Here is an 11,818-nt window from a genome sequence, read left to right on the forward strand (position 1 = left end):
AAATGTATAAAGAGAATGCAGGCAGAGCTGTATAAATCACTAGCTACAATACAAGAACAGCAACTATATGAATTTGTCCCCCTATCCCTTGCAATCGAAAAAATCAGGCTAGAGTTATCGGGACAATATGAAGCCAGGAAGGTAATTACTACGCTTGCAAGACAGCTGAGAGAAATTATATCAGATCGTGAGTTAGATCCCCTGATTACTGGGAAACGAAGTCAGGTGCGTGGAAATGAACTCGAACGTAGAAGTCTCGTACTGACAGAAAAAACAGTATTTTACGCACATTTTCTTTACCCATATCAATCTGACCTGCATAAATCTGATAAGTTATTTTCACTTGTATCATCTACAACTGGATCAATCTGATTTGCATCTGGATCTGCATTGTTAAATAATGTTTCCTTAAGTTGACTAAGTGAAATGCAGGAGTGCGCGTAATTTAAAATCGGATCTCTATCACATGTGAACACACAAATATGTTATTGCTGCAGTTCATCTAACTGTTCCTGCGTTAATAAAAATTCTTCATTACCGAATACATCAATGACCAAATCAACTGTGCTGACTGGGGACTGCACAAACACCTCCTTGATCTATTTTGCAAGTGCTTGTCTGTCGTGTATATAAACTTTCACGTGCTGGATCATATATGATACTCGTTTGATTTAATTAGAAATCAGGGTCTGTCAGGAATAAAATTCTTCACAGGCATATTTTTTTTTACTGAATTTGTGCAGAATTTACAAATCGGATGATTTTCATGATTCTGACAGGGTAATTACCCTGCGTGCGGAATTAGCAAATCGGACGATTTTCATGATTCTGTGAGGCATATTACCCTGCAGAATTGAGAAATTTGACAGTTTTTCAGTAACAAAATCCCTGTCAGAAAATCAATATTTTTGTTATTAAGGGGATCTATATTGCTGGGAAAATGCTGTTTCTTTTGCAATAAAATCGGACGATTTTCTTTGATTTCAGGAGGGTAAAATACCCTCTTTTTGCAATAAAATCGAAAAATTTTCATGATTCTGTCAGGCATATTACCCTGCAGAATTGGGAAATTTGACAATTTTTCAGTAAAAAGAAATTTCTTATAATTCTGAGCACCGGACTGTCAGGATTTTTTTTTTTGAAGATTGGAAATATTTAGGATGGAAATCTCTAGGATTTCACAGGCAGCAGATTAATATGTAGAGTTTCGTGTCTTAAATCAAGAAGGTGTTTAGATTGGTCCGTTAGTTTGAAATTTATTCTTGATAACAATGGATTATAACACTGCAGATAAACCTGATTGATCGGCTCTTGCACAATCAGATATCCATGTGGTTCTTTCGGGGTGAATGAATAAAGAACAAATCCTTGCTGGGCTTGATTTGATACTGTTGTGTCCGTGCTGTAGCTGCCATCAATGGCATCACACACAAGATTGACCGCGACCACATCGGTTATTTTTACGATGCCTAGAGATACATGTCTGCCTGTCCCTTCGGGGTCATTGTTGTGCCGGAGAATAGTTGCTGGTGGCAGTGTTTTGTTGTACTGTGCGAGTATGTCGGGAAATAACTCATCAATGAGGTCAGTGACTGATTTTCTTAACTCGGCTGCATTATACCAGGGGAATTTAAAATCCGGCAGCGTAGCTTCTGTCAGCAAATATGCAGTTAAAAATTGCTGTTTAGAGATACTCTCCTCATTAATTATTGCCCCAAGTAATCGCCGGTCAATGTATTCCATGTCGGATACAAGCTGATTTAATACTTCCACGCGTTTAATGATTTCGCTGAGTGAACTTGTTATATCAAAAAGATGTTCTTGGAAACTTGTTGCAGTTGTGATGTATGTAATTGATTAATAATTTTAAAATACTCAATGATTCGACTTAAAGTAATCCTGGTACCTCTTTGTCTTGTCTGATATCTTTCAAGAGCAAACTCCCGTTCCATATCATCCTTGTCGTGAAATCCAAATATATCATCCAATTTTGATCGCTTTATGTTAAGTAAATGTTGTTTATACGATGGTTCAATTTCGTGGTATGACTGCACATCCGTGATATAATAAGACTTTTTCGGTTCTGGTGGTATCGGTAGTGATTCAGGTGGTATTTCAGGCCATCCAAACACTGTTCTGATCGAACTCTGATATATATCAACCGCGTAGTCTGGGGTTCTTACTTCAATCGCATAAGACAGGGTTGGTTCATGAACATTTACTGCTATCTTGGATTCTTTTCCTGTGATATTTTGTATTCGCCGTTGTAATTCCTCATTGATTTTTTTCGATTTGATAAGACATGGTTGGTAACCAAATGACATTCCAGTCGGGTGTACCATCTGGTCGGTTTTTATTTGCAAACACGAACGAATTATTCGCTGGTAATCCACCGAACGATTTTGATCTGATATTGAGCCAACTGTGATATACTCGTAATTGTGCTACTGCGATTTCTTTCACGGGAATTGCAGTTGGAAAATTAATACTAAATTCAGGGTTAGTCGAACTTATCGTTATCATTTAAATTATCTTGGTGGATGTATTTTCGATTATGTCGAGCAGAGCTCGATGAAGTACATATGTCATTATCTATCTTGGCTGTTTTTAAATGGCGAGTGCAGTCTTCGTATATCTTAACCATTAACGTGAATTCGGAATCTGATATTGTTGTATCATCAATGCTTGATGATATCAACGACGATAATTTTGAGTATGCGGCTGTGGCTGTGTTTAGTTGTATGATATAGTCGTGACATTTAGTGCTCGTGCACGAGGATATTTTTTTTTTGCGATTATATTAAAAAAAACTGCGATGCCAGTTGATGAAGAGACGATTCTTACTGAATTGTTACTGAAGTTAGCGCTGATAATACTACTCCGGTGGATGCAAGTAACGCGGATACCGAGTACACTAGCGCATCCAGGATGACCGCTCGTCGTTTATATTTTTTTACCTTTGTATTTGTTGATGAGAGTTTTTTTTAAGTCTGATTGCCATTCGCGTACTTGATTGTATCTATATTGTTGCGCATCTAATGTTGTTGTTGATGCTGTTAAGGATGTCATTTATTATCTGACGCAGTAACCAATTCAGTTGTCTCAGCTACATATTCCAAACACCACCAGTAAAATGCTGAGTTTAATATATTATTGACGGCTTCTTGTACAAATGTTTATTCGGTTCCTTTATTTACTATTACAGTGACAACCCCGGAAAACCTGTCGGTGGAATGTCGCCAGGGATAATTTGTAAAACTCTCAAACTCCTCTCCTTGGAAACCCAGACAGGTGGAAACCCCCCAGGTCGTTGCGGTATATTTGATATTATTATTTTCCGGACTCCATGTTGCTTTTCCGGGTGATATCGTGTATACAATGTTTTTAATCTGTGCTGGGACAACCCTATATGGAATTTTAGTCACATTAGTTGTATTAACGATCTCAGGAATTCCAATTATAACATCCTCAAGTGTTTTCTGACTGTGTCCGGGCTATTTTGAGAGTTTCTACGAAGTCTTGAAACATTTACGTGATCGGTATGCTCGCTCTGCAACGTGGATATTGTATGGTTAATGGTGCAGTGCTCAGCCCGCAGCGTGGATTTTTGACAGTCAGTGGTGCCGTAGTTAATGTCTACGTATCTTTTTGTTACTGCATCTTCGGGAGATGTTGGATCCACTAACTGTGTTATCTTGTTCCCGTTCATGTTGAGTTCACGTGTCATTGTGTCACCGATATTTTTAAGCGATTCGCTACAACTTCTTTTATCTCGTCTCTGATGGTTGTGAGGGATACACTTGAATCCCTGATATTTCCGCTGTCATTAAACACAGGAATGCTATCCGGGACAGCTCCGAGAACCCTCACAATTATGTCATTTAATTTGATATTGCTGGTTTTTAGTTTTCCGTATCGGTCCTGAAAAATAACAACCCTTATATGGGTCTATCCCGGATAACGATAACAGATTGTCAATTTCATCTTTACTCGCATATTTTCATAAATCTACATCACCGAGTTTTTGTTAACCTTTGTTCCGATGAGAGATCTTCCGTAAATATCTACGATTATTCTCTTAAGGATTGTTTAAATCGACCTGCCGTATACTCGTGCACGACTTTATGAGGTGGTTTGGTTGATTTTGATATCGCGTCAAGAACATTAATTACTTCACGACCACATATCGGTGGATCGGTCAATGTTTGTTTTCGTAGCGTTGAGTACCAAACTTTCGATGGGATGTCTTTTGTATATTTTGAGAAATTCAACTGGCGGTGCTAACCCATACGAATCGAAATAGATAAGTCCACGTGGATCGATCGCGTAAGCAACCCAGTGAGTTCCTGGACCGTTACTGTTATCGAGATTAATAATTCCGGTTTCTGGATTATTCGGTTGTTGTGGTAATTGATCTCGCATAAAGAAGCCTTTGAATTTTTTATATTTAATTGTTTAGCAGCATAGAGCAAATCAAAAGGTTGACATTGGTAGAAACCAGAGGTTTTCAGAACCGTTTTGGGGGGTGCGAGGCCTGGGCCTGACGTCCCGCTTGCCGAAGGAAAGTGAAGCGTCTCTCATAGCCTCTCCTTCCCAGGTGTAGTGATCGCCGCAGGACCACTGTCTCGCTCTGTGGGGCAGGAGGTTACTTGCATATGGCGTCTCCTACACTATTGTGTCCACAGCAGCACCTTCACGCGGTGCCCCCTGTTTTAACAGAGCCTGCTGTGTGGCGCGACCGAGTACCCGGCGGTATAACTGGGTGGGCAGACTAGGCTCATTAGCATTGGCAGGCAACCAGTCTAAGAGAAGGGAAACTCTGACCCCAAAGCCGGGCAGATGAAGCTCGTTAGCCTTGTCAGGCAGTTCATCTAGGAGAAGGAAACTCTGATTCAAAACCAACCAAGTCCCATAAATTGGAGTATGGCTCCACTGCCTTGTGGATATCTTCAGGAGAAGGAAAGGCTACGGTAGTAAACCCAGACATAAAATCAGGAGTGGAGCCCCTAAGGCGGCTGGGGGTTGACTACGACCTCCTTCCGGCAGCTCCTGCATCCAAACTGGTGCCAAATGTCATGCTCAGCATTCCTTTGGACCCCACCAGCAAGGACGAGAGGGGGATCCTGACGTCTGGGCAGCCCAGGATCTTCATATTCCATGCCCAGGCTTGCACCCTGGAGAGGACACTCCAGTCTCGCTACTGAGTGAGGAAACAACACGGAAGCTGACAGTTTACGGGTTATAAGTCCCACCCGATTGGCTTAGGGAAGGGGCGCCACGGGTCAGCTTTGACGGTGGGAGGGATCATCATGTCCCACTGGCCAACTATGGCCCGCCTCAAGCCGGGCAGCCCCCGGTCAATAAGGTGTTGCACCGCCATCGTCTGCCTGCTCCAGTGGGTGTCTGGGGCTCAGTGTGTCGTTCAGCATGACAAGCAGACGGTAATTCTACACCAGACAAAAGAAACAAGAAACCAGTAAAGAAGACTCCAGCTCCTCGATTTGCAAGCTGGAATGTGCGCACCATGTGTACAGTCATCTCCGACGACCTCAGAGAAGTGGACGACACCAGAAAAACGGCTATCATCGATAGAGAGCTCACCAGACTAAATATCAGCATAGCTGCCCTCCAGGAAACCAGGCTCACCTCTAGTGGCTCCCTCAGAGAGGAAAACTACACTGTCTTCTGGAAGGGTCGAGAACCTGAGGAGCCCGGTCAGCACGGAGTGGGCTTTGCCATCAACAATAATCTCCTGGCCTCGGTTGAGCCTCCCACAGGGGGCACTGAGCGTCTCTTGTCCATCCGCCTCACCACTGCTTCCGGTCCTGTCAACATCATCAGTGTTTACGCCCCAACCCTCACGTCATCAGAAGACGTGAAGGATCAGTTTTATGGGCAGCTGGACGAACAGATCAAAGAATGCCCCAAAAATGAACAACTATTCCTCCTCGGTGACTTTAATGCCAGAGTAGGTACGGACCACGAGTCATGGCCTACCTGCCTCGGATATCATGGCACTGGAAAGACCAACGAAAACGGCCAGAGACTTCTGGAGCTATGCACCTACCATGGCCTGTACATCACAAACACCGTCTTCAAGTGTAAGCCACAACACAAAGTGTCATGGAAACACCCCAGATCTCATCACTGGCACCAACTCGACTTGGTCACCACCAGGCGCTCTGCCCTTAACAGCGTCCTCTCCACCAGAACCTACCACAGTATAGACTGTGACTCCGACCATGCCCTTGTGAGCAGCAGAGTGCGACTACAGCCACACACTCTACACCGCTCAAAACCAAAAGGACGTCCTCGCATAAACACTGCGCAGATGTCACTGTCTGCCAAGGTGGAGGAGTATGTGTCTGCCCTGAACAAGGCTCTCCAGGACCTGCCTGAGTACGATGCTATATCCAAGTGGAACGCCATGAAGGGTGCCATCTAAAGTACAGCTATGTCAACGTTTGGCAAGAAGGAACGACCCAGCCAGGACTGGTTCAATGCACACCTATCAAGGATGGAACCACAAATCGAGGATAAACGAAAAGCCTTCATAGCTTACAAAAAAATGCCCTAATGAACGGACGCTTGCTGCTCTCAGAAGTGCCAGAAGTAACACCCAACGCATTGCTAGACAGTGTGCGAACGAGTACTGGCAACAACTGTATGAAGGGATCCAGCGCAGTGCCGAGTCCGGACACATCCAAACTATGTACAGTGGCATCAAGAAGGCTCTAGGCCTTACAGTGAAAGGGGTCGCTCCCCTGAAATCCCTGATGAGAGAGAAGATCACAGACCGTGGGCAACAGATGGCCAGATGGGTGGAGCACTACTCAGAACTGTACTTCCGAGAAACGTCAGTCACTGATGCAGCCCTCAGCAGCATAAAGAATCTGCCCACCATGGAAAAGCTCGACAAAGTGCCAACCTTAGAGGAGCTCAGCAAAGCATTTGACTGCCCTCCAAACGACAAAGCACCAGGTAGTGACAGCATCCCGCCCGAAGCTATCAAACGTGGAAAACCAGCATTGATTAAACCACTGCACGAGCTACTTTGACGCTGCTGGGAGGAAGGAGTAGTCCCCCAAGACATGCGTGATGCCACAAATGTGACCCTTTACAAAAACAAGGGCGACCGCAGTGACTGTAATAATTACAGAGGGATCTCGCTCTTGAGTATTGTTGGTAAAGTGTACGCCCGCATCATACTCAACAGTCTGCAGTTGCTGGCAGACCGTGTGTACCCGGAATCACAGTGCGGCTTCAGAGCAGGCAGGTCGACGACATACATGATCTTCTCCCTACGACAACTCCAAGAGAAGAGCATAGAGCAAGGTCAACCACTCTACGTGGTGTTCATAGACCTCACCAAGGCCTTTGACTTGGTCAGCAGGAAGGGCCTTTTTGAACTTCTGAGTAAGATCGGTTGCCCCCCAAAACTCCTCAGCATGATAATCTCTTTCCATGCAGATATGAAGGGAACAGTCCTGTATGATGGATCATCCTCAACCTCCTTCCCAATTAACAGTGGTGTGAAGCAGGGCTGCGTGCTGGCACCAACACGTTTGGGATCTTCTTCTCCCTGCTCCTGTCCTACGCCTTATACACGTCCACGGATGACATATATCTACACACCAGGTCCGACAGGAGGCTGTTCAACCTGGCGCGACTGCGTTCAAAGACCAAAGTGAGAGCTGTGCTCATCAGGGAGATGCTTTTTGCAGATGACGCAGCTCTTGTGGCCCACACCGAGGAAGCCCTCCAGAGACTGGGAGACCGTTTTGCTGTTGCCTGCACGCAGTTTGGTCTCACCATCAGCTTGGAAAAAAACAAATTTCAGCGTGCAAGATACCACCATTGCCCCTTCAATCAAAATCAACGGTGTCACCCTGGAAGCAGTCAACAACTTTACCTACCTAGGGTCAACCATCAGCAACACTCTCTCGATTGATATGGAGCTGGACAGAAGGCTTGGAAAGGCAAACACCATCATGGCTCGATTAACGAAGAGGGTGTGGGAAAACAATGCGCTGACAGAGCACACCAAGGTCCGAGTCTACAAGGCCTGCGTTCTCAGCACCCTTCTATATGGAAGTGAGACCTGGATTACCTACATGAGGCAAGAACGCCGGCTCAACTCCTTCCATATACGGTGCCTAAAACGCATCCTGAAAATCAGCTGGCAAGACCGTGTTCCACACAGCAAGATCCTGCAGCGTGCAAGTACCCCCAGCATGTACTCCCTGCTAATTGAACGCCGCCTTCGATGGCTGGGTCACGTCCGACGCATGGAGGATGGAAGGCTGCCAAAGGACATCCTATATGGACAGCTGACCACTGGCATGAGAAGAGTCGGACGCCCCTCACTCTGTTTCAAAGATGTGTGCAAGAGGGACATGAAGGCATGCAACATTTCACCCGATGGCTGGGAAGAGCTGGCCGAGGACCGAGGCACCTTTAGACTGATGGTAAACAATGGCATATCAGTCGCTGATGCGAGGAGAGGCCAGTTGGCGGCAGAGGAAGTAAGAGAAAGAAGAACGCAGCAGCAACCACAGTAACGCAGACTTCCCAGTATGTCTGCACCAACTGCAATAGGGACTGTAACTCACGTATAGGCCTGCACAGCCACTGCAGACGATGCCAACAGAGACAGACAACACCCCAAGGGCGCTATTCACATGGTCTTTCGAGACTGAGTCGCCAATGATATCTCTAACGGAACTTTGGATGGCGTCTGTGGTTACTGTAAACCACGATGGCAATAATGTACCACCTTAATTCATAAAATAACGTAATCGTGGCTCTTCCATGACTGATGGAGTTAATGCTGGCATCCACAGTGAATGTTTTGTTATTTCTACTTTGCCGACATGGCCAGGTCTTTGCCAAATCCCATCATTGTCGTCGTTTTTTATGTCCCTTGACAACATTAATCAGCGTGTTGCAAATCCGAAGTTGTAAGTCGGGCTAACATCTTTTAAATATCAAAATCAGCACCTGGTCTAACTTCATGTTCAAAATCAACTAGTTGTGGATTGCTTGCAGTATTTTGTGGTGTTCGCAACTTGATATACTGAATACGATCGGCGTTGTTGGTAATATCCTTAGCAAACTTCATCGAAGGACCAGCTGTTTTTATAAAGTCGTCAGAGTATCTTGCTAGACCAATTATTGTTGTATCAACATCGACATCATTCTGAATCGATTCGATATTTTTTCCATCAATCATGAAGGTGGCGCTATAAAACAATGTCATGATACCGTTGTTGGCAAAGCCAACTCGCTCATTGGCACCGTATTTATTATTATCCGCCCTTACAAGTTTACCTTCTACTTCAATAATCGCCTCACAAGGTAGAAAATATCTACTTGTATAATGATCTTGAAGTTCGATACGCCCTCGTTGATCTGGGATTTTTTGCATCATAGGAATAACATTGATAATCACGCACTGATTTATCTTTAGGGACTGGCTCATCTATGTTAAATGCTGTTCCGGATATACGCTTGAACATTTTATACCATTGTGTGTATTTCCAAATTGTGATTATCTTCGTCGAACACGAAGTCCACTTCCTGCCATCAAATTCGCTGTTATATTTTTTTTGTGCGTCGGATTCCTGGTTTATTAACGCTGCTAGTTATTGATTTTCAGCTTGATGTATCACCTTACTGACATCCGCCGGCATAATTTCGGTACAGGGTAATTTCACCGGTGCTGATGTTCGTCTTATTAACCGTGCTAGTCTTTCTTTGATTGCCGAGAGTGCCTTACCAGCAGCACTAACAATTGCACCAGAAGCTTTTTCACTAACAACATTAATGGCTTTCATTGATAATTGTTTTGCAAGAGGACCCAATTTTGGTGCTAACCCTGCAAATAATCGTTGAGTTACATTACCAAGTCCGTCTCCGTAAGTTGCTCCGTAGATTGGTAATCGTGAGTTTACTGCTCTGATCTACACAGGTGTATGTCTGTTATTTATGACCATGTTATGCTATTTACTATTGTTTAATCGCTGTAATCATCAACGAGTTCATCAACGAGTTCTCTGTAAATACCAGCATCCATGACACCACCCTGAAAGAATCGCCGACAGATATCAGCTGCTTCATTAATACGTTCCTTTGATGAGAACTTCTAACCGCGAAACGTCATTGAAGATACTATCAGGGCAGGGAATAAAAGCACCTCCTAAACCCTTGCCGAATTTTTTTTTCTTCATATATATGTTTTAATTTTTCGACTTTTATCACAAATTCCAGGTATTTGGGATCATTTAGGTTAACAGGTGATCCTTTAGCGGCAAAATATATTGCAGCAGGCCAGTGCTCACTATTTTTCCACAATATTCAGGCTTTAAATAAAGGTCATGCTCACTCGCAGCAGCTTGATCTAAAAGGTGCTTTTATTTTCCTCGAAAATCTTCTATAGATATATCGTCAAATATATCTTCGGGATCTGGTAATCTGGACCAGGATTGTGGTTGTTGTGTTTGCTACTGAGACGAAGGAGAAAGAAAATCATCCTCTTCTACAGGTGTAGAAGAAACATCGGTGTGCTGAAAAACAACAGAACCTTTGTTTTCTCTCTTTCTTTTCTTTTTTCTTTTGTTTTTCGTATTTCTTGTTGCTGTTTCTTCTTTTCTGCCAGCGATATTCGTCGAAGTTCTTGTTTCTATTTTATTTCTTTTAGCCTTTGTTCTCTTTCATTTTCTTGTCGTTCTTCTAGATACTTATTATAATCCGTTATCCCCTGCGAATAAATTTGATAATTATTACTATTACTGTCTATTTGATCATCACCTTGATTTATTTTATACATCCAATCAGCCCATGTATTTTACCTACTCTAAAATGTTCGTGTTTTAAAATATCACCTCTGGAATTAAATCTTTCGACAGCAAACTCACTAAATTTGGCTATATCCTGGCGGGTATTTAAGTCTGAATTTATTTTACACCCGCTTCAGTAAATTCCTCCCTAAAATCAACAACTCTTTTGTCTCTTTGGGTTCTCCAACAGCACCTTCAGGTTCTCCAACAGCACCTTCAAGTTGAAGCTGGACCGCAGCCATTTTTCCAGCAGTTTCTTTTAATACCTGAATATGACTTTCTTGTTTCTCACCTGGTTCCATTTTAGGTCCCGTAATAGCAGTTAAAACGTATCCAGTAACCGCGGTAATAGGTTTAAACAACTGTTCCGTTTCCGCTGCCTACTCAACTTGTGCTTCCTGCCGCGATTGCACATTTTTTTTTAAAAATCCTCTTTTACGTTGATATATTTTTAAGTGCTTCTTCTCGCTCTCTATCCAGTCTAGCTGTGTAGAATTCCGAGTGTACCATTATTTGGTATAGCAATTTTTAATTCAGAGCAGCAGACAGGGCGATGCTCTCAACGCGTCACCGACGATCGCGCATTTTTTTAACGATTTTTGCGATCCCCAGGAGGTCTTAATTTGCGAAAATACAGGTGAACCAAATATATTCTGTTTGCCCTCCCTGCAGCTTAAATTATTAATGGGGTATTACTATTTCCATTGTGATATATAGGGATGTTCATCCGAGCCAAGTTAATTTCACCTAGCTCGAATTCGCTCCCTTAGTTCGTGTTGGTGACTTTTACTGAGTTTTCCTTAGTCTCGTGTTTGCAATATGTGTATTGATGTGTGTGTGAATGCTATATTAGTTTCCATGTTGAGACAGCATATCAGTAAAATTTCCACAATTTGCCTTAGTATTATGTTTTAATTTTCTTGTAATATACTTTATTAATTATTGTTGAAAGAGCAGTTGAGCGGTGTATTATTTTCAAT

General features: G+C 43.2%; 1 pseudogene; it reads right to left on the reverse strand.

Annotated features, from left to right (window-relative positions):
- LOC149805599 (uncharacterized) overlaps positions 1 to 11,140 on the reverse strand; it is a 108,044-nt pseudogene extending 96,904 nt beyond the window's left edge.
- Between the last annotated feature and the right edge of the window lie 678 nt (positions 11,141 to 11,818).

Source organism: Sinohyriopsis cumingii, chromosome 2 (genome assembly GCF_028554795.1).
Source record: "Sinohyriopsis cumingii isolate HCF-2022 chromosome 2, ASM2855479v2, whole genome shotgun sequence".
Classification (NCBI taxonomy): Eukaryota; Metazoa; Mollusca; class Bivalvia; order Unionida; family Unionidae; genus Sinohyriopsis; species Sinohyriopsis cumingii.